The sequence below is a fragment of the Rhyacophila brunnea genome, unplaced genomic scaffold, assembly GCF_057557595.1.
Source record: "Rhyacophila brunnea isolate RB1 unplaced genomic scaffold, BYU_Rbru_1.0 scaffold_5, whole genome shotgun sequence".
Taxonomy (NCBI): Eukaryota; Metazoa; Arthropoda; class Insecta; order Trichoptera; family Rhyacophilidae; genus Rhyacophila; species Rhyacophila brunnea.
The window spans coordinates 38,230,859-38,256,031 of NW_028233170.1; the positions used below are offsets into that span (position 1 = coordinate 38,230,859).

The window sequence follows — 25,173 nt, forward strand, 5'->3', positions numbered from 1 at the left end:
TAACACAATATGATAGTACTTAATCCACACGGTTTAATAAAAATCAGGATTTGTGTCGTACACTAAAATAGGACATTATCAGCCGAGTCAACGAAACTGGTTGCAGTCTGTTTAAAATTATATGGATTATGTGATAGCTATAATATTGTCTCTGTTCTGGCAGAACACACTAACTGGAGAATACTAGTTTTGAATAATTTGACTTTGAAGTTGTTAAAATGTTTGAAATGGTCTATCATGTGAGTTTATTAAGTAATCGTAAAAAGAATGACTTTAAAATAAAGACTGTTTATTTATTAAGAAGGTTTCCAGACGGTAAAGTTTGAAATAAGGAACATTTTGGTATAACTAACTCAAATGTCATTTTTTCGAATTAGTGTTTTCTGCCAGAACAGTGACGATATATTGTGTTTTATTTGAAATAATATAATGTCTCCACCGAAAATTGACAGTTAACACCATTAAAGTGACAAAATATTTTATTCGAAGCCTTATTTTATAATATACATATTGTAACAAGAGTTTTATTCTGTGTATGTATGCATGTGTGTATGTATGTATAAAACATTTACAAATATAATACGCTATACCTGTTTTATTAAGATACATTATTTAGTCAATTTATAGAATATTATATTACATATATTACTTATATATTAATAATATATACCTACTAAAAGTGTTCTCTAATCAATATTTTTTACATCTGATAATAATAATATTAAAAATACTGCAAGACAATAGAATTAATTTGTTTATCGTTTTGAAAACAAACTTTGAAGGGTTGCAGTTTTTTTGAATATTTTACATATCAAGTTTGTAATATATTATGTATTTGACAGTTTACTAATTCCATTGTTGTCAAGGAAAGTCAGTACAGTATTAAGATATTTTAAATTAAGCAAAATAACTAAAATTAGTTTGTTGTACGGTATTTCGTGGTTTCACGTGAATAACCTGACAATCTGACGAGGTTTCGAACTGAAGAAGATTTGCGTTTTTGTACCTAACATATACCTATTATTACTATACGTAATTTTTAAATGATTTTATCAACGGGTGGGGTGGGTAATGGATAAACGATAATATTAAACAATTCATCAATAAAATTTCAGACTATATTGATATTTGGATAAATTCATGGTAATGTAATGTAAAAAAATTGTACAGATTTTTGACTACCGATATTTTATACAAGATGTACTTTATACATCATAGTGATTCCAAATGGATAACATCCAATCTACGATTTTTATCTGACTTTGCAAAGATTTTTGTCTTCGCTTTTCATTTTCATCTTTGACTCTGTAGATATTCTGCATCATATGTCGCTGCAGCTATACAATGTTGAGTGATTTTTTTGTCAGTCCTAGTACGGCGTGTACCGCCGGGTCCCAAATCTTTTTCTTCGTGAGAGAACATTCTACGCGGCAACATTTATTTCAATGAAGTTAATATGTAATTCTTGACATTTTTCATAATGAAATCGACCCATCGCCACTGTAGCATCCGGATCAAACAGATTCACAAAAGCATACCTGCGTATATCAGATATAAATATTGCGACGTGACGGTCGGACAGTCGATGGAGTGCACCCGTGTGGACGTCTTGATGTCGGTTTGAGAAGATTTACTGTAGCTTTTTTAAACATTGTGCCATTATATAGTGATTTTATTTTACATAATTATGTAACGAAAAACTATTTCAGTCTCGTATAAAGGGATTTCGGCCAAGAAATACGCATACATAATAATATGTATAAATAAAATGTGCTTCTTGAAATAATAATTGTTTTAAAAAACGTAATACATATTTGAAATGAAAAAATATTTAGAATATTTCTATCGTACGTTTTTATAAATATTAGTGTAATATTGTCTTGTCATTTGACATTTGTCAGTGTATGTAAAATATATATTTTTATGTATCTAAAATTTATCTGAGCTTAAACTTCAACGGTTTTCATACGTCAAAGAATGAAGAATTGTTTTTCAAACGGAATGAATACCTACTATACTAAGTGAATGCACAAGTCTGCCTGAACCAGCCCATGCCTTATGACCAGGAGTAATTTAGATATTTTTGTGACTGAATTGCATTGTTTGTCTAAAAAATTAGGATTACCTCTTCTAAAATTTTTTTACTAAAATCTATTTAATTCAGGCACGACGGTCGCGCTTGAAGTTTGAAAATTATTTTTGTATTTAATTTAAATCGTCACGGAATCAAAAAAAAACTTAAAAATTCTATCAAAGGGTAGTGGCGGGTTTAATAATAAGAATCAACACGATCCGGAGAGGGGGTATACCTGTATTTTATAGAGATCAATTCAGTAGCAATACTCGGGCATTATTTGTCAATATGTAATGAAACAACTGTACGCTTAATAAAGTTTTATACTTATGTATTCCTTATGACCCGACACATTTAGTTTTAGATTTATCAAAAACCTAAATAATTACCTATTAATATTTGGTTCCGTTTTATTTATGTAGGTATATTTTTGTAAATACTTTTGCCTTTTGATGTAGGCATGTTTAATATGTATAGGAATCTTAAAGATTCATGTAAAATTATTGTCTTATTTAATCAGTGTAAAATAATTCCAATGTTTTTTTTTTTGCTGTTTTGCCTTTTAATAGGTAGTGTCATACTGTTTAGCATATCTATTTAGGTTTGTATTAATTTCTTCTCTAGTTTCATTGTTATGCTTACTGAAAAACAAAAATATAATATATTTTAAGTGTAATATTATGTTTTCGAGCAGAATTTAAAAAATGCAGTGATAAAAATAATATTCAAATTGAAACGCAATGTTTTCTAAACTTTTTGGGCTCATTCTGCACTCACCGAAAGAATATTTATTCACTTTCCCCCGCTTTGTGCTTTGTAAGTGTTAGTTTTTTAAATGTACTATGATTAAATATCATAATTGTCACAAAGCCTAAAGCAAAATCTTACTCAATTGGTAAAGTATAATAGAATTTTAATAAATGTAAGTATGTCTGATTCCGGTGATCCCTCAGCATCCACAAATGTGCATCGATACATAAAATTAATGCATATTACTATGTATCCGTTAATAGTATATTTGAATTAAAAATTAATCAACGGTGTTCGACATTCACTCGTTGACAATATTAATACCTTCGGCTGTAACTTTACGCCCGTCTGTGAAAGTTTGGGAAACACTGTGATGTGCTGTTTTGTAGAAAAAATAAGAGTTCATTCAATATGACAAGGTTTTTTCTAATTATGTATTGAATTATACTGTAATTGGCTTCTCAAACATTCATTTCACAAAGAAATTTCCAAATGAATTAAACATTTCCAAAAGAATAACAAATTATTATTATTATTTGTAAACTGAGCACACTAAATTTTTTTTCATCATTTTTCTAAAAAAGTATTTTTTTAATAAATCAGTGCGAAGTATATTTTACCAATTTGTGATTTTATTGATGTATGTAAAAAAATAAATGAGATATCAGTTTTTGTTTTGTAATTTATTCTACACTGCTACCTAAACCTGACCGGTTTTAAAAGCGTCACGATCTGATCAAGTTTAAGAAGATCAACCGACAAGAAATTTCGTTATCATTAACATTAGCACGCAGCATAGTGGTACCACATTATGCCTAAGGTGCGTAGAATACCTTTAGTCGATGACACAATTCAACGCAGTTCGCTGATGACATGGTGTCAGATAGGACTTAATTTTGTATCGATCTACGTATCTCAGAAATACTGATGGTATTTTAGGTTAATGGCCGAGCGATAATGTGTCTTCTTATAATGTCATGAGTCCCTGGGCTCATAAAAAACAAACACAAAAAAACTTCATTCAACCTCCACTCCACAAATATGATCCTATTAGGATCAAGCACAATGATGTAATGCATTTTTAAATACCGACACCATTTATTATTTTTTAAGGGGCGGGAAAACCATTTCTCATTTTTTTTAAATCATACTCAATTTTTAGAATGACATACATCGCACAACTAGGGAATGGGACAACTGGACGCCACACTATCGTAGACACGTATACAGAACGTAGATGAGGAATTTTAATCAGTTTCTATCTACTACTTAGTAGTTTTAATTAATTTTACTAGTAACATAATGTTTTTTTTTTATTGCGGATTGAGAATTACCATGCATTAGGCTTTATATAAAAATAAAAAAACTCTTTTTTCGTTGGAATTTAAACATATGCTCGATTGAATCATTATTTACGTGTGCATATTTAAATTCTCACCAAATATTAAAACATAATATAATAATTTAATTATAAATAATAATATTAAATATATTTTTTTAAATGTACCTATAAGTACCTATCGTTTATTTATTTTTGAATTGCGTGGCGTCCAGTTGTCTCGGCGCCAAATCGTCCTAGACCCGCACAACTATGACTATTGATCGAGGGAGGGGGTTAATTGAAAAACTTTAAATCATTCATCAGGTAAATTTTCAACAATAAATCCTACATGCATAATAATACACATGGTCAAATCACAAGTGACACGTGCCCTTATAGCATTTAATTTAGTTAGTAGGTTGAAATACACATTTTGTTTTCCAATATTGGCATCCTGAACAGCAGTCTCTTTAATTCTCTTCATTTCCTTCACACCGTAGAGTTCCTAAACAGTGATTTTTGAATGGAAATGCACCTGAGAAGGCTCTGTTTTCAAAACCTACCATAGATGTTGAATCTTCTACGGTCCATGAATGTATGAAAGTGAAGCAAAAAGGATCTCTGGTCTACTTATTAACTTAGAACAGGACTGTACTCAGTTATCAAAACATTTATAAGTCGTCAAGTTCTGCAAAGCCCTAATGAAGCTTTTTAAAATATTATTTTACACATGAATTGTTTAGATCGAAAAGTTTGGCTCAAGGAACTATTCTTATTCAATAATTTTGTAAACACAAATATTCATTGTAGTAAAAGTAAAACCAAGGTTGGAAATACCTACAACTTATTTAATAGTGGGAAAACTTTATTCCATGGCAAATATGCCATTCATAGGAAATTCAAAAAAAATTAAAATTAAATATTTTTAAAGATAGTAAAAAGTCTTATAAAATCGCAACAGGTTAAATAAGATAGAAATGCGAAAGCTAGTCACCATAGACAAATGACCAAAACATCGAAGCCAGTTTTGGTTTATGCCGATCAGGTCATTAAATGCTAGAAATACAAAGGCCGCTGAGTGTCTCAATATCACCAATATTGAAAGCTTCGTTTACGTGACTAACTTTAACGCGTTATAATACAGACTTAAATATAAAAAATAAAATATTCTTTGAAACGTCCTCGCGTATCCCACATTCTTACAGCCACACCCAGAAGTTAACCTATTACCCATATTATTTTATGTTCTCTGTAAAAAACACAAATCAGTGGTGTTAAGTTAAATTAGGTATATATTATATAAATTAATATATACGTCATGCTTTATTTATGGTTTTAAAGTTTTTCATAAAAGGACAAAACTTATTTTATATCTCAAAACATAGTAGATATGTAACCGACTGCATATTGTATTCAGGCCGTGGCACTGAATTGCGAATTAAGATGGTAGTGCTAGATAACTGATCATCTTCGAATGCAATGCGGCAACATGTTCGCAATAAATAAAGTTTTGCGATTGTATATTTCGTTAAAACTATTACCATGCAATAACATCATTTTCTACAAACTGTTTGCCATATTGGATTCGAATTGCACTACCGTCTAAGTTTACAGTTTCGTGTCACGGAATGACTATAGTGGGCCTTGATAATGGGTATAAATAATAATATACATAATCTAATTAAAAACTTTATTAATTCTGTCAATTAGGTTAGAACCTACTTGGAAGTTAATAGTTGTAAAAAATTGCGTAAATATTGAATGTGGTTTCGGCTTTCGGCAACTTGGGGCTCTATACTTATGATACAAATTATTATATATACCATGTTCATGGCCCCCACAAGGGGGGGCTGACAGGGCTCTAGCCTAGGGGCCCGGGCACAGGAAGGGTCCGGCGTGACGAGTCGACCGATAAGCGACAGATACCAAGATAAACACAGACCACAAATTTGCTCTAATAGTAAAAAAAGTCTTGATTTAATAATTATTAGTAATTAAAATATTTGATTGTAGGATGCAATTTTTAACTGTGTGCCGATACTCGACAACTCTATAATTCAAATAGATGTACATATTAAAAATACAAAAAATCGCTAAAAATACACCATGGAAAACGCTACTGTGGCGCGTCACACTGCCTTTACCCTTAGCGATAGGTAGGGGGGCCCACCAAACATCCTAGGCTGGGGTCCACTTCAGGATGTGGGGGCCATGACCATGTTTATAGTCTGAAGATGTCGAAAGATAAAACCTGAGTCACCGAAACAACCAACCTTTATGGAAGTGTTAGGAATTAGAACCACATTATTCTTTGCCAATTCTTGATTATTTTATTTGTAAGTAGGTAAATAATCGTTGTGGTTTTATCTGCAACTAAATCTTGGTCACTTAAAAGATGACGGAATTTCAAGGTGGTCACGATTCTCAACCTTGGGGTTATGAATGACCAAGAAGCTAGAGGTATCTTCATTATTGCATATTTGAAAAATCTTGTTTCACTTTCGTATTTTTTTAACAATGGCATTGTTTTCTTGAAAAATAAAACCATCAATATTACGTTAATTACGTGATTTTAAATTAAAACAATATATTATCATAGATACGTATTTTTTTAATCTGATAAATTAGCATATGAAAATTCGAATTCGGCCCTGTCTTTGATTTTCATAGAAAAATTAAAATTTCAGAATAATTACAGTAAGTAAATTACTTAGCATCTGGTGTTTATGATAAACTGAAATTAATTTCAGCTTTTTTGCTAGAGAAAAATCATTAAGCATGTATCTACTGAGAAGACACAAAAGTTAAGCTGAGAGCCATCAACGGATAGCAACCCTCTAGATTCGAACTTCTTTACGCGTATCTTCGTTTTCAATGTCTGAAAAATAGTTTTATGTCGAGCATTCAGCATATAATTTAAAGTAAAGGTTATCGGGGGTGGTTATGAGTGTCAGTTTGATACAATTTGTGTTCGAGGATAGGAGCTGAGCTCCTCGAATGAGTGCGGCCGAAGGTCCGCGGCGGCGCGAGGCTGGCGCGGGCAAAGGGATGCCGCGGGAGCTGACTACTTGTCCCGGCGACGATCGATCCCCGGCCCCCTGACCCGCGGGATCTCTCTCCTCACATCGCCACAGACCCGTCGACAACAAAGCTTATGCTCTCCGGCGGTAGTCTTACATTCATTCCATTTATTAACTTCAACGATAAAAATTAACTGATTTATTTTTAAATTATTTTGTACAGGAGCGCATCTAGATTGCGAGAAGCCTCATTGTTGCAAATTTAATTATAAACACGACAAATAATTATTAAGTGGACTTATCAATTATTATCTTCGTATAGTATTAGATTCTGATTTTGAGTTTTGTTGAAGATGTTTTATCATCAGGTTATCTTAGTAACACTGGTTAGCAATTATTCTTACACTCGCTTCTGATGGCGGTATAACAACAACATGTTTACTAATTTATCAAAACTATAATATGTAGGTAGACATGGCTTGAAAGTCAATATGTAACTATCTACATTAATAATAGAATTAGTTCAGACGTATTAGATTTTCTTCGTTTTTATTTTATTTTACCACTATAAAATGAAATTTAAATGTAGGTACCTACCGGCTCGAAAATGCTAAGCATAAAATATTATTTTTGATTGTATACCGCGTTGCTTTGTAATAATAAGAAAATAGTGCAACCGGTGCGTGGAAAATGATAGCAGCGTAGCGACGTAGCGCCGTAGCTGGCTGTAGGCGTAGCACAGGAGAAACTCAACTCGCGATCGATGTATATATTTGTAATGGATTCATCTACTATTATTCACACACAGTATGTCTACGAATTCGACGGAATTATTTCAGCGACTTTAAATTGAAAAAAAAATACTGAATATAACACAGTAAATAAAAGAGTGAGGTAGAACATTTTTCTATCTCACTGCAGCTCCGGCAGATACATCTCAGGGACTAAGTAAGTAGTTATCCACAAATCAGTCTAAATATTTGCAGCTTATAATAATACATTACTAGACTTTGTTCGTAACATTCTTTCATCCGTTTCATCTCCATGATATATAAATGCTCAATCTTTATAGAAGAAACCATTTCTTTATAATAAACTATGATATAGGTACAGACTTTTATACCACCTACATAAAATTTAGTAATCTGTTGAGGTTTTTACAAAAATAATCTCATTCCCTAACTAAATCTATTAATAACAAGCTGATTCTTTTCTGGAAATCATAATAGCTGTGTAGGTATTTCGAGGTTCTACGGGTGTAATATCGTCGAATTGAACAAAATATTCACAATGAAGAAGTTAGTGTCGACTCTATATTATTTGTGTTTACCATTATTGCGATCGGAGAAACGTAGCGATGTGATGGTAGGGTTTTCGTAGCAAAATACTGAAGGCAGCACTGGCAGTCGTCTGCTGTCAGTGGTGGCTTATTGTAGTGTGCGCGGCTTAAGCGTTGAATTCGGCAGCGCAGCGATTGCGCCGCGCATCGAACGCGTCGCGAAAGCGCTTTTCAAAATATTGAAAGTTCTCTTCGATTCGAAGAGCGAGTTCATTGTTTGAAAATAAAACATCACTCCAGATTATTTTCAACTTTATGGCACATCGACAAACTAGCCCCAAATTTATGATATCGGTGAGTAAACCTTTTTTACAATGTCTATTATTTAATTATAGAACCGAGGAATAAAAACAGTAGGTAGGTAATATTACAGTTTTGGGGAAATTTTCACTGTGGATGTTTTCAAATCAATCATTATTAATTATCTTTTTGATACTATTAGCGTAATGTTAACGGCTATTTACACAAATATAATATTATTGTGTTATTAGATAAATCTTTTGGTTTTGTTTATGTTATTGTATTTAACTTTATACTTAATCAATTAACTACAGCAAAAATAATAAATATTTTACAATGCTACAGTGGCATAGTATAATACTATATCATTGTATTTAAATAATTAATAAGATTTTTAAATGATTGGAAGAAAATGTTTTTTAAAGCAGTTTATTATAAATTGCGACCAAATAAACTTGAATCTCTCGGACAAAATAGAAATAGATAATTCGAAAATGTTGCTAATTTTCATGATAGGTACTTACTCAAATATAATATAGATAGGTACGTACACTTAACTAGCATACTGTATTATTTGCATTCAGTTGTCAAATGACAATACAAATACCGGATTTAAATTTTTGAAATTTAATGAATTTACTTGATGTAGTACTGTGCGAAAATTTCAATCACTCGAACTATTCAATAATTCGTGGTTGTTATGTTTGTGATATTTAATTAATATTTTAACATTTTATTATTAACTATATCCTACAATCCTACATGAATACATAAAAAGGATCTCTTATTTTAATTTTAAACTAAATGCTTCAATTTTCATTCATATTTATGTAGATACCTAATATAATTTAATGTCATTCAAATAAAAAAATCTTTATTTAAACATGTGCAATGGGTCATGCATATACCTACCTACAATACAAATTAAATGCAATTTTACGGAAGTTATAAGTTATAAATAACAGACACAGATAGGCTGTAAAGTGTTGTGTTTGGCTTTGGTTGAAATGGGGGCGTTCCGCGGTACCGCGCCAGGCTAGTCACACCCTTCACTCTCTGAATGATTTAAATTAAGGGAGAAAATAAATCCCCACGGACTCGTTTGAAGGAGGGAAGATAGAGGGATATTAAATTTTAGCAGTCTTGCATATTTTCATCTAAACAGGATACTGTTAAATGTTACTATCCCTATTCGTCTTTGTCCTAACAGATTCATTAATGTATCTACCTAGGTACTTATTTTATAAAATGTAATAATACTTTTGTAATACAACATGTAGCAGCTTGTTACAAACTCCATACCGCTCCACCGACATGACTGATTTTCGAACGAAGCGAAGCTAAGAAATATGTTGCCTCGGTTATATTATGTTTGTAGCAGAAGTTTCCACACTTCGGTCTCCGGTGTGATATTGAGTTATTTTTTTAATTCGCCAGCCGATGTTCAATTTTTTTTAAATTTGTTTTGTTCGGTGAACTGGAAAAGTTTCAAGATTTTCTTTTTCGCATTTTCATGAAGTTGTGTGAAATATGGCAGCGATACATCAGCGCGCCGCGCAGGGCCCACTCGAACTTGGACCGTAAATTTTATCGCCACTTAGAAATCCATTCTTTGCCCTCACTCTTTTTTAAATGTAAAGATTACACAATATGTTCGTATCTTTATAAAATTCAATAGTCATCTCCTTATATTAATATTATACATCTCAGATACGCAATATTTTTTCTATACATTTAGTAAACATAGCATTTAAAAAATCTTGATTACATTAAAATACAAGCACGCATCGTATTTTGCACGCTATTTGATAACATGTATATCTGAGAATTCTTAACAAAGAAACATAAATACGCACCTCACACAACTTGTTGTTTATATTTTTTTTTATTGAATGACCTTTATGAAAATGTTTGTTACATTATTATTTACATGACGTGTATGTATCAATAGCACAATAAGAGATAACCTAGGTACTACAACCTGAAATCAGCTGTAATGACTAATGGTGATGACGTGTAATGTATAAACTATTATAATTGATATAGCCTTTGTTTATAGTAACACCGCTGCTATATTAATTATGGTATAACTCCATATTAAACCGGTCGATTACAATTATTATGTAAATTTTCCATATATTTGCGTACTAGTTTATTTTTATGTTAGGTACTTACAATTAGTTAGTTATAAGTTATAACAAAATATCCATTTCTGAGGTGGTGTTACTTTTCTTTCTACAAATAACTAATCGAATAAATGATATTTATTTTCAAAACATTTTTTGAGATTAAAATAAATAAAACATTAAAGCTTTGAAAAGGTAAGTCGGAAGATGAACCTAGACACAATAGATGATGCGTTTCGTCAGAAACTATGAAGTCTTAAATATATATGTTTATTCACAATACTGGCAAAATTGCAATATTTTAGCATGCAATGCAGCTTATCATAATATTATGAGAAACAATTTTCGAAAGTGGATCTCCAAACTTGTCAGCGCCTCACGTCTGCATGTAGGTACCTACCTAAGACTGTCACTGTCAACGTATTCAAGTAATAGTTAGATTCTAAGTTCTGGTTCCCTCCATCAAATCATTAGTTTAAATTTAATCCACATTATATGAATATTGTTTTCTAAAAATGTAGCCAACCGGTCTCACTTATATTATTGAATATCAAACAGCGAAATAACTTGATAATTGTGCAGATTTGATCCACGATATTGATTGTACGTAATAAATTATTTACCGCTCGCGCGTGTCTTATTAAATAACCTAAGTTTATTAGATCTTGTTAGTCAAATCGTTCGTTACTTATCCGATACTATTTTGTTGTACAAAACAGTTTGTGCGATAAAGTAGTCAACCTTCGGTTTCAAAGCAAGAATGACCTAAAGCAATTTTATTGAGGAAGGCTAGGCGGAATAGCTTACCTGCCTATTGCAACAATGGCAAGCCTCGCCATGTTGGCAGCCTATAATAGTATTGCTATAAGTATAGTTTTCTTGTAAAGAAAATACTAAATTATACAATACAGATATGATTAGTTATGGTTAAGTAATTTATTTTGGGAATGAAACGTCGCCTATAAAATAATTTCTTACCTAAGTATTTGAATTATTATTCAAGCCACGTAAATATCCCGAACGAATCGAGTATAGATAAACATCTCCACAATTACCTACTATCAAATTTGGCTGCACTTAATTATGAATATTTAATAAAATAATTATCGCGATTATGTGAAAAAAATACAAAGCATCTATTTTACCACGTTTTTCTTAGCTCGTATTCTTGTTTTTCCGGTGGTTGTTTATCCAGTACAAATCTTGCAATCGATTTTTAACTAACTTCCCGACTATCTAGACATTTTAAACTTTTAGAATATATCAGAACACGATGCCAATGCATTCTTTTAATACTTTTAGCCATCTTTAACTAGAATTGAATTCATTTTCAGTTAATTCTGTTTTGTATGAAAAGTTATTTCGGAAGAAATCCGTAATCCACTATTATTGGTTGCTGGGGGTCTGGGGTCCTAGCAACTAAATTATTAACATATACGTGCGTTACTATGGAAATCAATATAAAATAAAATGACATTTCAGTATTATTTATATCAAGTACAAATTTTTTGATCGTTATAAGCTAGTCGTCAACTATGATTCTATGATATGATCTATGACTCAACAGAAAATTTAAAAACGTTGTATATAAAAAGTTCTTTTTATCTTGGAAATTTTATTATATTATTATTTATGATGTTTCTCTATTAGTTGGGTTATGCAACCCTATAAAAGTAAAATGTCGTGATCAAAACTAACAATTCGAAAAATCAACATAGGATTTGTATTAGTATTGTGTACCTAATACAAAAAAAATCTTAGATTTCGGTTGTTGTTTAACGATAGTTTTGCATTTTTTTGGTTAATTAATTATATTTTATTTTTGAAAATTCACCGTTTTTAGTTTGACAAGCACTAGTTTGATGCACCTTATATTATATCCTTGATATCTTTCCACTGGTTATCCATTCGCCGAGAGAAGCGTCCATCACATTATTTTACATTTTTTTTTTGTGAATTAAGTAAAATTTTAAACTCCTTAATAATTAAGGGTACCTATATGGAACGTAAGTATGTACTTAATTACAAGAGTTTCTTTTCTTTATGTATCTCTCTCTTCAGGACGTTAGCGTACTATGCAGACTACCATGTACTATACAGGTTACTATGCGAATAATTTCAGCTACCTACTTGCCAGTTGCCAACGTACGAACTATACAAGAAATGGGACAACTATTGTTAAATTTCAATGTAAAAATATATTGTTATTCGTTTACAATGCTATATTATTAAACGATATTTTGCATAATTTATTAATGACAAAAAACATGTCGCGGCAAAAAATTATGGATTTTCAGATATTTCAATGAAAAACTTTTTATGTTGTATTTTTTTCCCCGAATGACACCTCTAAATAACGCTTTATCTGTCAGACACACGTCGTTTGCCATCTGTCACCTCCCCGCACTCCCACCGAGGGACACGATTACCATACTTTACCTGCGATAGTGATAACTCCGCGAAGTGATAAGACTTTTATGATTTATTTAGGACGTCCTTCGACTCTGCAAATGTCAAAGTTATGTCAATGTTAACTTTTAAAGTGTTATCTGTATTCACCCATACCATGACTATTTTATTTTAATTTGATTATTTCATATTCAAGACAGAATGTTCATAAGATAAAACTTAGCCACCGGACACCCCCCCACCCCCATTTACGCATGTGCGCCTCATATATATGAAAAAGCACCTCCTCCTAAAGATTTTATAATATTATAGCAAACGATGTGCGCTTCTAACTTTTAATAGATTGAACGCAAACGTGATGTGACTACTAAAACGAGCCTCTGAATACCAATAATATATTATCGATCAACAGTTTCTTTCTACCACCATAAGAATAGCCACGCTGAACGTGGCACTCTACTGGCTGATTACCATAAACACACATTTTATTGTTTGGGTCTAGCACAGTTTTCGCAACTTTTTTACACCTGCGGACCACTGAAGAAACGTTTTGCGGATCGCTAGCGCAGAAATAAAAATATATTATTTATATAGTAACGTACATTAACGTCTGATCGCGGTTGATTTCGTTACGTAAACCCATTCATTTATATTAAGAACAAAAACACAATATACAAACACCTGCAGGTGCACGGGGTTTGAAGACTTTATTTCAATTCGGACGCCAAAAATCGCGGACAACCAGAAATTTCCTGCTGACCACCGGTTGAGAAACACTGGTCTAGAACGATCAGTTGTAGTGATTCATAAAATATCCAAACATCTAATGTGTACATACATTATATTCTCGAATAAATCATTCGCAAGCCGTATTTGACACGTGAATGATAAAGCAGTAGGCACATATTCCACAAACGTGCCAGGCATATTGTGCATGTTGTCCGATTTGCATTCAAATGCGGAAATGATAATAATTTTTGAACACATATTTGTGAAAAAATTGCGAACACTTTCCTGCTCGGCAAACTTGTTCAGTCGTTATCTTAGCAAAGCTGTTATGTGTTGTCCGCATACCGGAACTGAATCTGCGCGTTAATAAAATTATTATTCTCTTCTGACACTTGCGCGCCATATTGCGTCTGACAACGTTCATTACAAGCTTTGTCAGCCTCGTTATATTTGCATTGTCATAATATCAACAGCAGTTTCTATGTATAGTTTTGAACTTGTAGACTGTTTGAAATATTATTTCTCCTGATTATCTTAATAATTCAATGCAGCGATGCACGGTGATGATCAGTGCTGTGCCAGTGTTTCCTCAAGTGATATAAAGTAGAGGTAAACATTGGAACCGAGCACCACCTATGTCAGCTTAGCAAAAGGTTTCAAAAATACTTGAGATATGATAGATAGATAAAGATGATAATATAGACATATTCACGTGGATTCAAGAACTCCGTAAGAAGCCTGCTTAAGAGTGGCACTTTTTCTTTGTAAGTCACTGCACCGAGTCAATAATATGTCTAGCTAGATTCTAGTTTGATTGTAAAATTTGAGAAACAGCCTGAGGTAAACGTGATCATCCATCCCACAAACTGATTTTAAAAAAAAACCTTTTTACCCTAAGGGTGCGTGAAACGATTAAGTTTGAAAACCACTGGACTATGGGCTTTGGTGGATGATATAATATGAATGATGAATAAAAAATATTTGTCATTGATTATGAAAGAAAACGAAATACTATTTCAATACGTAGAAACCATAGACCAGTGTTTCCCAAACTTTCGACATCTGTGTACCCCTTCTATAATTTTCGTAACACTGAGTACCCCTCGTCAAAAAAAAACTGCATATACTTAAATAACAATCAAAATATATTTATTTTTTTCCTTTTTAGTACATAAACAAAATAATAATAAACGATAAATAAAATTCATTCATAATAAAAAATAAATAAAGGTGATATTATAAATAACATTCATTATAATCAATGAGAAGAATGAAATTGTTGATGATGAGACAGATCATCATAATTTGGTACCCTGGTTGTTAGTTTTATTCTGAGATGCGGTTCCACATCCAAAAGCCTGTTCCTGTTTTTTGACTGACTGTCTACAAATGCTGATAAAGCAACTTCACATAGATATGAAGTTGTAAAAGGCAAGATGTATTTCAGGACTTTCCTTGTTAAAACTGGATACACATGTTGCATTTGCAACCGGAATGATGCTAAAGTACACTCCTTATATTTATTTTTCAAGAATCAGTCTGAAGCTAATTCCTACAATTGCTCTTCTTCCACATGCGATAAACCTTCTAGCATGGATGTTGTATTGATGTCGTATTAATGCTTGTTGCTCCAGGCGCAGCCAAAGCCCGATGAGGCGCGTACCCCCACCAAACTCTTCCCGTACCCCAGGGGGTACGCGTAGCACACTTTCGGAAACACTGACCATAGACCATTTATGTTGTAACCATCGCGAACCTAGTGTAATCAAAATAATGACAACTAGATAATATCGACGCGATACTTTCCACTCGTGGTGGGTACATAGGAATAAAGGCGCCGAGACTGGTAAAAAATACGTGTTTTTAATAATATTAAAGAAATAGGTAACTACACATGAAATATCTCTTAATTATATTATCTTAAATTATACATAATATAGATATCACCACACCAAAGCCAGACATGTTAAATATTAATTTTAGTAGAAAATCGGCTCACTGAAGATTTATATTAATTAAGCAGTTAGCACAAGCGCAGTTTTTCTTTTGGAGCAGGAGGCGCTCACTTCATCGGTTTACCGAAATCTTGTATTGAGCGCATTGATGTAATTTATGGTATGGTGATTGGTTTAATCCATTTCATAGACCCGTATGTGAAGCCGCTCCTGATTGGAATACGCCTATATGTAAATTTATAATATGCTGTTCAATCTCATCATTAAAATAATGATGATAATATCTTCCCTACTCCGCCTAAAAGCAGAATTTAATGAAAAACTAGTTATCTGACTGATCATCATTATTACAAAGTTTCACTTATAAAAAGCAAATTCACTTATTTCTTGATATTCATATTTTTATTGATTATATCTCAATGCCAACATAATATTTTAGGTTACAGCGTACTTAGTACAGACAAACAAATCTATATGTATTTCAGATCGGTCTGGAGAGCTTTTATCTTCATTTTGTATGTCACCCTATAAGTATTTTGGGAGCTAAAAGAACACAGCATTGAAATTTAAAAAAACGTGACAGATTTTTGGTTATTTTTCACAAGAAAATTCAATTCATAATTCAATATCGCGAAATTTTATGTTGGGTAATTAAATTTCGCATGCCCTGTTGGCCTGCATCGCCAGAGGACGTGCTGTAAAGGAGCAGTCTGCCATTCTTTACTGTGGCGATAAAAATAAAAAAGAGATAAAATGGCAACAATGGCGACAACTAGGAGCATTTGATGTAGGTACATTTCGCCCACGTCTCTCCATATCACCCTCTCCCCGACCCCACCCCACTCTACAATGTGAAAGCTCTTTATTCATGGAAACAACACAAGAACTTTTTAAAGCTTAGTATACCTACATACTCAGCTGTTCTTTCTGAAACATGTTTTTATAAAAACACAAATGATATATTATAATTTATAATATACGATTATTTTATGTCTAATGTCATTAGTAGATTTTGAAAGGGTGACGTTTTTTAAGCTCCTTGCTAATGTTAAATCTGGAATTATACCTATACCTATTAAAGGTATTAATTTAACAATGTGCCAATATTCCGACGAGCAATGCAGTGTAAATTAGTGAGAATGATAATATCTAAACAGCATATTAATTAGTCTATACCTTATTAAGGTCATACCTTAGTTGAGACACGGTCTAAAAAGATCGTCGCTAGGCGATGCGCGGATTGCGGGTCGCGGGTGCAAATGAGGCATGTCAAACCAAATATAATTTGTCTTATAAATCCAACATGTGTCCATTTAATGTTCTGTTTATTGTTTTATCGGTAACAATAATAATATATTCATTGACATGTTTTCTTTTTAAAGTAAATGGGTAACGTTTTAAGTCATCTTTACACGATTTAAGAATTATTACGGCCGTCGCCATCACGAAGCAAAATGACGTGTTTCCAGCTCTACATTCTCTCTCCGAATGGGAGCGAGCGCAAAATTTCGTCGTGCCTATGGTTGAAAATTATTTGCCGTTTCACTGATGAATCACCTTAAAGAAATATCTTTTATACATTTAATATTATATGTACCTACCTACATAATAATATAATTTATATTGGATAAGTTTTTGCCAGAGATAACAATTAAACAACGCAGAATGTTTTTGCCACAACTATGCGGTATTCATGATAATATATTGTGGTTACTGTGTGACAGTGTAAATATACTTGATTTTGTAAAATACATTTTGTTGAAAAAAACATTGTCTCATACTTTGAACACGTCCCCATATTCTAGTGTTATAGAACAATTTAATTGCAATATTAATAAATGTGCGGACATACAATATCGTCGATTCTAAAATAATTTCTACCATCTAGTCTCCATTTTCTTCAAATATTTTATATGTACAATTAATATAATAGGTATACTATAATACCTCGAAGCCTCCACAGTAATTTCTGTAGCTGACGTAAATTCATAAAATAAGAGAATTAAAATCTATCATACATTTATTGTAATATGTGTAAAAATGGATTATAAATATGTGAATAAAAAAAAGAGAGATTTGACTATTTGTAAGTTAAGAATAGAGCATGAGTAAGATGTAAGCGTAAAGGTAAAATATGATAATTAAATTATTCAGGGCATGAGATCGCGCTGACAAATGTATGTGATTATCAGAGAACTAGCATCTATAGAATATAATAAAAAAAGGAATTTAAATAGACTAAGAAAACTATGTATAAACAAGACTTGTAAGTGTATGATAAAATTGATAGATAATAAGGGCGCCAAGTGCCTTCTAAGTGTGTAAATAACGAAATACCATTAAATAAAGAAAACACTAGATTTAGAGTTAACAATATTTTTTTATTATGGGCTAAAAATCATTGAATTTATTTTAACAAGTATAATAATTACAGAGACATGAAATTACGGAGACTTGTGACCTTTTTTATGAGAATAGTACTATTTTACAAAAACATTATAATATAAAATAATAGGGTACTCATCTGCTGGACGCTCGTTCATTTGAAGTTGAAGACACTGATTTTGGAAATTAATGTTAATAAAAGTTCAATAAAAGTGAAAGGAAAACTGATTTTTATGTGGCCGGCGTCCGACCGGCCATGAACCAAAAGTAGGTTAAGTTGAAAGATCCATCCAGTTGAGAAGTCAGGGTAAAAGTGATTGAGATCGATAAAAGGTCGAACCCACCTGCCCGCCAAAGTACACGTAGGTTCTCGTCCTGCCACAGGGTGCGGGTTTGTGTGAAAGACAATCAATCTTGCATCCTCTTCTATCGGTCAGAATTTACCTACTTTGAATATAGGTATAAGTACGTATCCACAACGTGACATTATTATTGATTAATTAATAAGAGAAAATGGCACTTATAACAAATTGAAACTTGCCTCAGCGGTTTTGATAGAGAAACCGCAGAAAATACATCTTACACCTCATAGTAATGTTCAATCGCTAGTTTTTAGTACCTATTTTAATATAAATGCTGATGTATGTCAAAATCTAAAATTCCCGCTGATAAATGATTACATTATTACGTTATGCAAATAGAAGCTGTCTGGAGTAAATTGTTATTTACTGAAAAATGCTTGGAAGTTTATAAAATATAGTTGTTATGAACCTTACTATAAAAAGATAGTCTTTCGTATTCACCCATCCCTCACTGTAAAGTGCACTGTCTAATTCTGATAATCCGCCCACGATCATTATATTCGCTTTGACGTCTAAGAAAGGAGTCGGGAATCGTTCATATTATATACGTCAGCTATATCGTATTTATTAAAATATTATAATTTCATGTAATCATAAATCTACAATACATAAATACTTAGAAACTCGCAGAAGTAAGTTGCAAAGTAGACTTAAAAATAAACGTATCAATGACGATCGTCATAACTGTAGAGGAATAATTAAGAAGAATTACAATAATTACAAGAATTACAATAAAAATAAAGATCATAAGATATCTATTTTTTTTTAAATTGGATTCCTAGACAATATGAAAATAATATAATTATTGTATTGTCACATTAAGCTATAATAAAACTCTATCCATCCAATTATACCTATTAATCAAACAAATTTACCTATATGTAGAAATAAATATAGATTAATTATAATTATAATACACAAATGGCTGTCCTCAGTGAATATTATTATATATAATATATATATATATATAAGTATTTTATAGCGTTGATGTTAGTAATAAAATAATGTACTTACTGCGTATTCTACCTAATATTTGACATCTCATTTCGTGCACCGAAGGTTTTGTATTTCTCACGTAGAGTGCCGACTAGACGCGACGCCTACGTCACGTCACGTCCTGTCACTGAAGAAAGGGGCGCCATCGTTCCGTAAGCAAACTGCATTTTATTGTTGAATCTTATTTTTGATCCCTTTGAAAGAAAATATCAAATAAGTGGGTAGGTACAGTAAAAACAAAACAATGATTCGGTTCGTGGATTGTATGCGTACGAATACGTATACCGTTGTCAGCGCTACGAGCACATAGACTGCCAGGTAATTAGTACCACTAGTATGGCTAAACATCCGCACGCACACCATCGACCAACCGAATCATTGTTTTGTTTATAATGTACTTCACTACAATATATAAAAATATTTTTGTTTGGTGCTTATCTTTCGACACCTGCGCTGCTACAGATATTTTATGATATTTTCTCTAAAGCCAGCTTCACACGATACGTTAAACTTCCAGACAATCTGTACAAGAAATTCGTGTTATTTTAAATCCGTATTAGCTTTCGACTTCGACTCATCTGGAACCGCATTCTTAAAGTTTTAGATTGTCAGTACATCGTTATCTTACTATTAAGACCTCGTAAGTCCGATATTATGGAAAAATGAAGTTTGTTCGACAAAATTTAAACAATTTTTTTTAAATCATATAAAAACCTCGGTTCTCTAGACTAGTATGCTGTCTATCTATCGACAAATTTTAAAAACTCGTAAGTTTCGTGGTTTCAAACATGGAATTAAAACCATATTATATTTCACAACCAGTATTAGCAGTTTCACCGATGAGAGAAGTGTTTAATATATTGTTTTTATTACGTTTTTTCCTTCCCCTCAACATTCTTCTCAAACAGACTTACGAGGTTTTAATAGTAAGGTGACGATATTATGTACACGTTTTTCAAATAATTATTTTCTTCTTCTTTTTGTGCCATATCCAGAATGTAAAATTTTACATGTAGTCCCCGTCCAGACTTCACTCAGGAATTTGGTCAGCATAGGTAATACAAAGTAGATACGTTACGTTACGTTACATTTTGTTATGTTATGTGTGTTTCAAATATTAAAAGTATCAGGGATAAGAAAATTATAGAGTAGGTAGTTAAATAACAAGGCTGCGTCATAGAATCACATTTGACTTGCAAATAATATTTCTTTCACATTGTTATAGGAAATGTTTGCACAGGTAACTTTTCTATTTTATGTTTAATTTTATTTTTGGCATGCACCTTCGTGCGTGTCGCGTGGCCTTTGAAATGTATTCATGGCAATACGTAGGTAGGTATAGTAGTATTAATAACTAATTATGTGATGAAGTATACAATTCAGTGATATTTAATTTTTATTTGTGTATAAACCGATTGAAATATTTTATTATAATATATTTTTTGCTTCCTAATCAGTAATCACTATCGCAACTGAGCAACGGACCTACCCCATATATTTTTTAAACAATGCCAATATTGTTAATAGCAAAATAATATTTTTTATAATTTTTCCACGGCTTTTATTTTAAAATCAAGTCTTGTTTTTAAAAAATAGAAAATACAGCATTTTTGTGTATTCTCGGTGGCCCTAACCATCATAAACGGGAAACAAATTAATTTATACCTACCTAATCATAATACAATCACAACCGATAGACACTGCCGATTATCGTGTGCTTATTGCAAGTTTGCAATGTTTCACCATAGACCGACACTGACGGAAATTTTGGTTTATGAGAGACAATCCATTAAACACGAGAAATACAAACCCCCTGAATGCCTTCAAGTATTTATCATCATCAGGGGCTCGACAACCCGGTGTGGGTCTTGGCCTCCTCCAACAGCTCCCTCCACCTGTCGCTATCCAGTGTGGCCTCTTTCCAATTCGGTACCCTCAGAATACGGCAGTCATTGGCAGCTACATCCAACCAGCGAATCTTTGGCCTCCCTCTTCTTCTACGTCCTATTGTATTGCTGGACATCACTCTCTTTCCCGGTTCATTGTCATTCATACGGTGCACATGACCTAGCCATCGCAGTCTCCCAATCTTGATTGATTGAACTGCGCTACAATCTTTGTACAGCCCGTAGAGCTCAGCATTATATCTTCTCCTCCAATTGGTGCCGTCCCTGATCGGTCCATATATACGGCTGAGAATTATTCATTCATGCCTTCAAGTACTGTTCATTAATATTATGATAAAGACGTAAATAATATTGAAAATACAATATTCTTTAACACGTAGGTATTTCAGTTTATCGCATATTTCTCCACATTCGAGAATCGTACTTTTTTACAACAACATCCAGAAGGTACCGCACTTCGCATTATGACTATAAACTTTTTTTACTTCGCTGTTATCTCAATACAGCTTTACTAGTCTAGATTGAACCAGATACTCATTTCTCGGTAGGAACTCAAAAGAAAATTTCTAAAAAAGTTATCGTTGTGATTTCAACATTTCTTACTCGCTTTTTGTCTATCTCCAAGTTGTACTTGGAAATAGACAAAAGTTTATCATAAATTAAGCCAAAGCCGTAGGCGATGTTAAAACGCCATCGCAGCTTTTGCAATTTTTTCCTCTTATTTTTCGACTTTCTCTCAAGGTCATTACAGAGTACGTATAGACAAATTTAACTTGATAGCCTTAGTTAGATGAAAAAGATTTTTTTCTCTTTCTTTGCCCTCCAAAAACTACTTACCCATTTACATACATAATCAAAACATTGTAATAGGTAGTTAGACAAAAAATAGTCACATTAAGAGTTTAAATGGTAGTGATATTATTAATATAAGTATACATTTTGTATTTTTCGTAATCGTTTATTTTCACGAAAACATTTCAAAATATTTTCACACAAATATTACTGATATCTTAGATACAATTTAATATTATAATATATAAACGCTCACGATGACTGAAGAAATCACTTTAAGTTACCATGAAAGATCCGATGTCCGATTCAGTGACGTCCCTAGACAAATTGCCGCCCTAGGCAGCGCCAAAATGCCATCCCATTTTTTATAATCTTTCCATGACATATATACCACTAAATCTAATTTAAATACCTTCTCTACTTCAATAAACAATATTGCGGGTATACGGTTTTCAGATGCATTTAAATAAACACCTGACAACTTTCAAAACTCGCGAGTGACTGGCAAAAATATTTGGATAAATTAATTAGCTAATCAAGGACAACGGAAATAAACTAGACATCGCAAACCCGACAAAAAATACAATCCTGTTAAACATTTTATGTTAATTAATAGGTACATTTTGTTTCCAACCAGTGAGGTGATTTTTTTAATGGAGAGATATTTTCGTGATTACTAAGTTTAGGTACCTAATTCTTTATACACCTAATGATTCTTCTCAATTTGCCGCCCTTCGTGTAACTGCCGCCCTCAAGCGACGCTCAATCTACCTACCCTCACGGGACGTCACTGGTCCGATTGCTGTTTCCGAATAATTTAAACCAAACCAAAGATGTATAAGAATGATGTGTTTTACATGTAAAAATGGATACACCATGGTAAATACGTCATCATTTAAATACGAGTTCTATCCTTTACCAACGGCATCAGTGTTGGCGAAATACTCAAAAACATTAAAATAGTATTTTCGTCCATATGTTAAATTTACACAATCGTGTCCTGAACTCATCGGAGACCAATCCACCCTCACAATTTACTCGTATTACGTTTACAGACAGTATTGCAGTTTTGCGGATACGACGCAAGTTTTCTTTGTGTTTGTTCTCAGTTTACCCCAAATACTCGCAGGTACCTACTTTCATATATGGTTTCGTAACTTAAATAATATGTACTATTAATAATTCAGTCGCAGAGTCCCGGGAATCATATAATTTTATTTAATCGAGTTTTCAATATATTTTGTCTCAAGTAATTTTATGTATTCAGTAACTACACTTTATTTGTTTATAAATGATAATTTCCATTGAATGACTTGATAACTTATTTACAATCCAAACGAAATACAAGCAGTCATCATATATTTTGAATTTACGGGTTTCGTATAGCCGATTCCGCATAATAAAAAGAAAAATAAGACGTAGGTATACATTTTTTCGGAGAACATTCAGCAGACTCTTTACCATATAATGATCATATCGTCACTGTTCTGGCAGAAGACACTAATTCGAAAAAATGAAATATTGAGTTAGTAGCAAAATGTTCCTTATTTCAAACTTTACCGTCTGGAAACCTTCTTAATAAATAAACAGTCCTTATTTTAAAGTCATCCTTTTTACGATTACTTAATAAACTCACATGATAGACCATTATTTCAAACATTTTAACAACTCCAAAGTCTAAGTACTCAAAACTAGTATTTTCCAGTTAGTGTGTTCTGCCAGAACAGAGACGATATATTGTTTTCTTTAAAAATGTTTTATTTAACATACCAGTAATATTATCAATTAAGGCAGATGTTATTTTTTTATAATAATGTATATTTTGAATCATCTAAGCATATCTACATAATATATCTAATAATAATACCTTTACAGTTATCGTTAATTGAGAAAACTGTTTCTGGCAGATATACCTATATAAAATTATCGAAGGATAACCGATTTCAGGTTTTGTGTCAACATCGATTGTGCCATCGAAGACTTGTAACAATCCGTTGATTATTATATACCTAGCACGATATAAATAAATTATAAACTATCGTTCAAATGAACTATAAATCAATCATTTTTCAAACTAAAACGTATCTCATTCGATATCGGGCGGACGTGCTCAGCGTGGGTCAAAATGGAGCTTTTTTCTATTTTCAAAGCATGATCCTGGACATACCTTAAACGTTGTAGATAATCTATTTTTGTAGTAGGGAGTAGGATGTTTATCACACTTGAATGGTCAAAGACATAGCTTATAATGAGTATCTTTAGAATTATCTTCAAATGTGTTTTTTTTTTTTTTTTTTTTTTTTGTGATTTTACCGAGGCTTTGACTGCGACTCGCTGTCATATCGCCTCTTCTCTTCTAGAAGGGGATCCTTCGATCAGGTCCTCACTCCTATTCTGTTAAATGGCTTTATAATTATTTTGTCTAGCTCTTCCGTCTTTCTTTCTTTCTTCTTTAGACGCCAGTGTTTTATGCATCAGAATCGCTCTCCTCCGTATCCATCCCTTCTGTATTTTCGATACATCGTGTAATCATTGAATTTCAGATAGTCTAATTCAGACCTCAGCCAAGTCTCTGAGATTAATGCTATTGAAATTTTTTGTCTTATTAAGTAGAGTTCTATATCATCCTTTTTTTTGCTTCATACTTCTGGCATTCCATTGTAAAATCCTAATTTGTTTTTTATTATCCATTTTGCTCCAGAACCTCCCCTAGAATTTCCTTTAAGTGTCCTTCTTTGAATTGTTTGCATACCCAGTCCACTGCTTTA

At 32.4% G+C, this 25,173-nt stretch overlaps 1 protein-coding gene across 1 annotated transcript in view; it reads left to right on the forward strand.

Moving 5' to 3' along the window:
• The first annotated feature begins 8,586 nt into the window (after nucleotides 1-8,586).
• LOC147066389 (ubiquitin-conjugating enzyme E2Q-like protein 1) overlaps nucleotides 8,587-25,173 on the forward strand; it is a 153,951-nt gene continuing 137,364 nt past the window's right edge. Inside the window, exon 1 of the mRNA XM_085956148.1 lies at nucleotides 8,587-8,798. The gene's annotated coding sequence lies outside the window, so the exon portion shown is untranslated. The remainder of the gene's footprint in view (nucleotides 8,799-25,173) is intronic.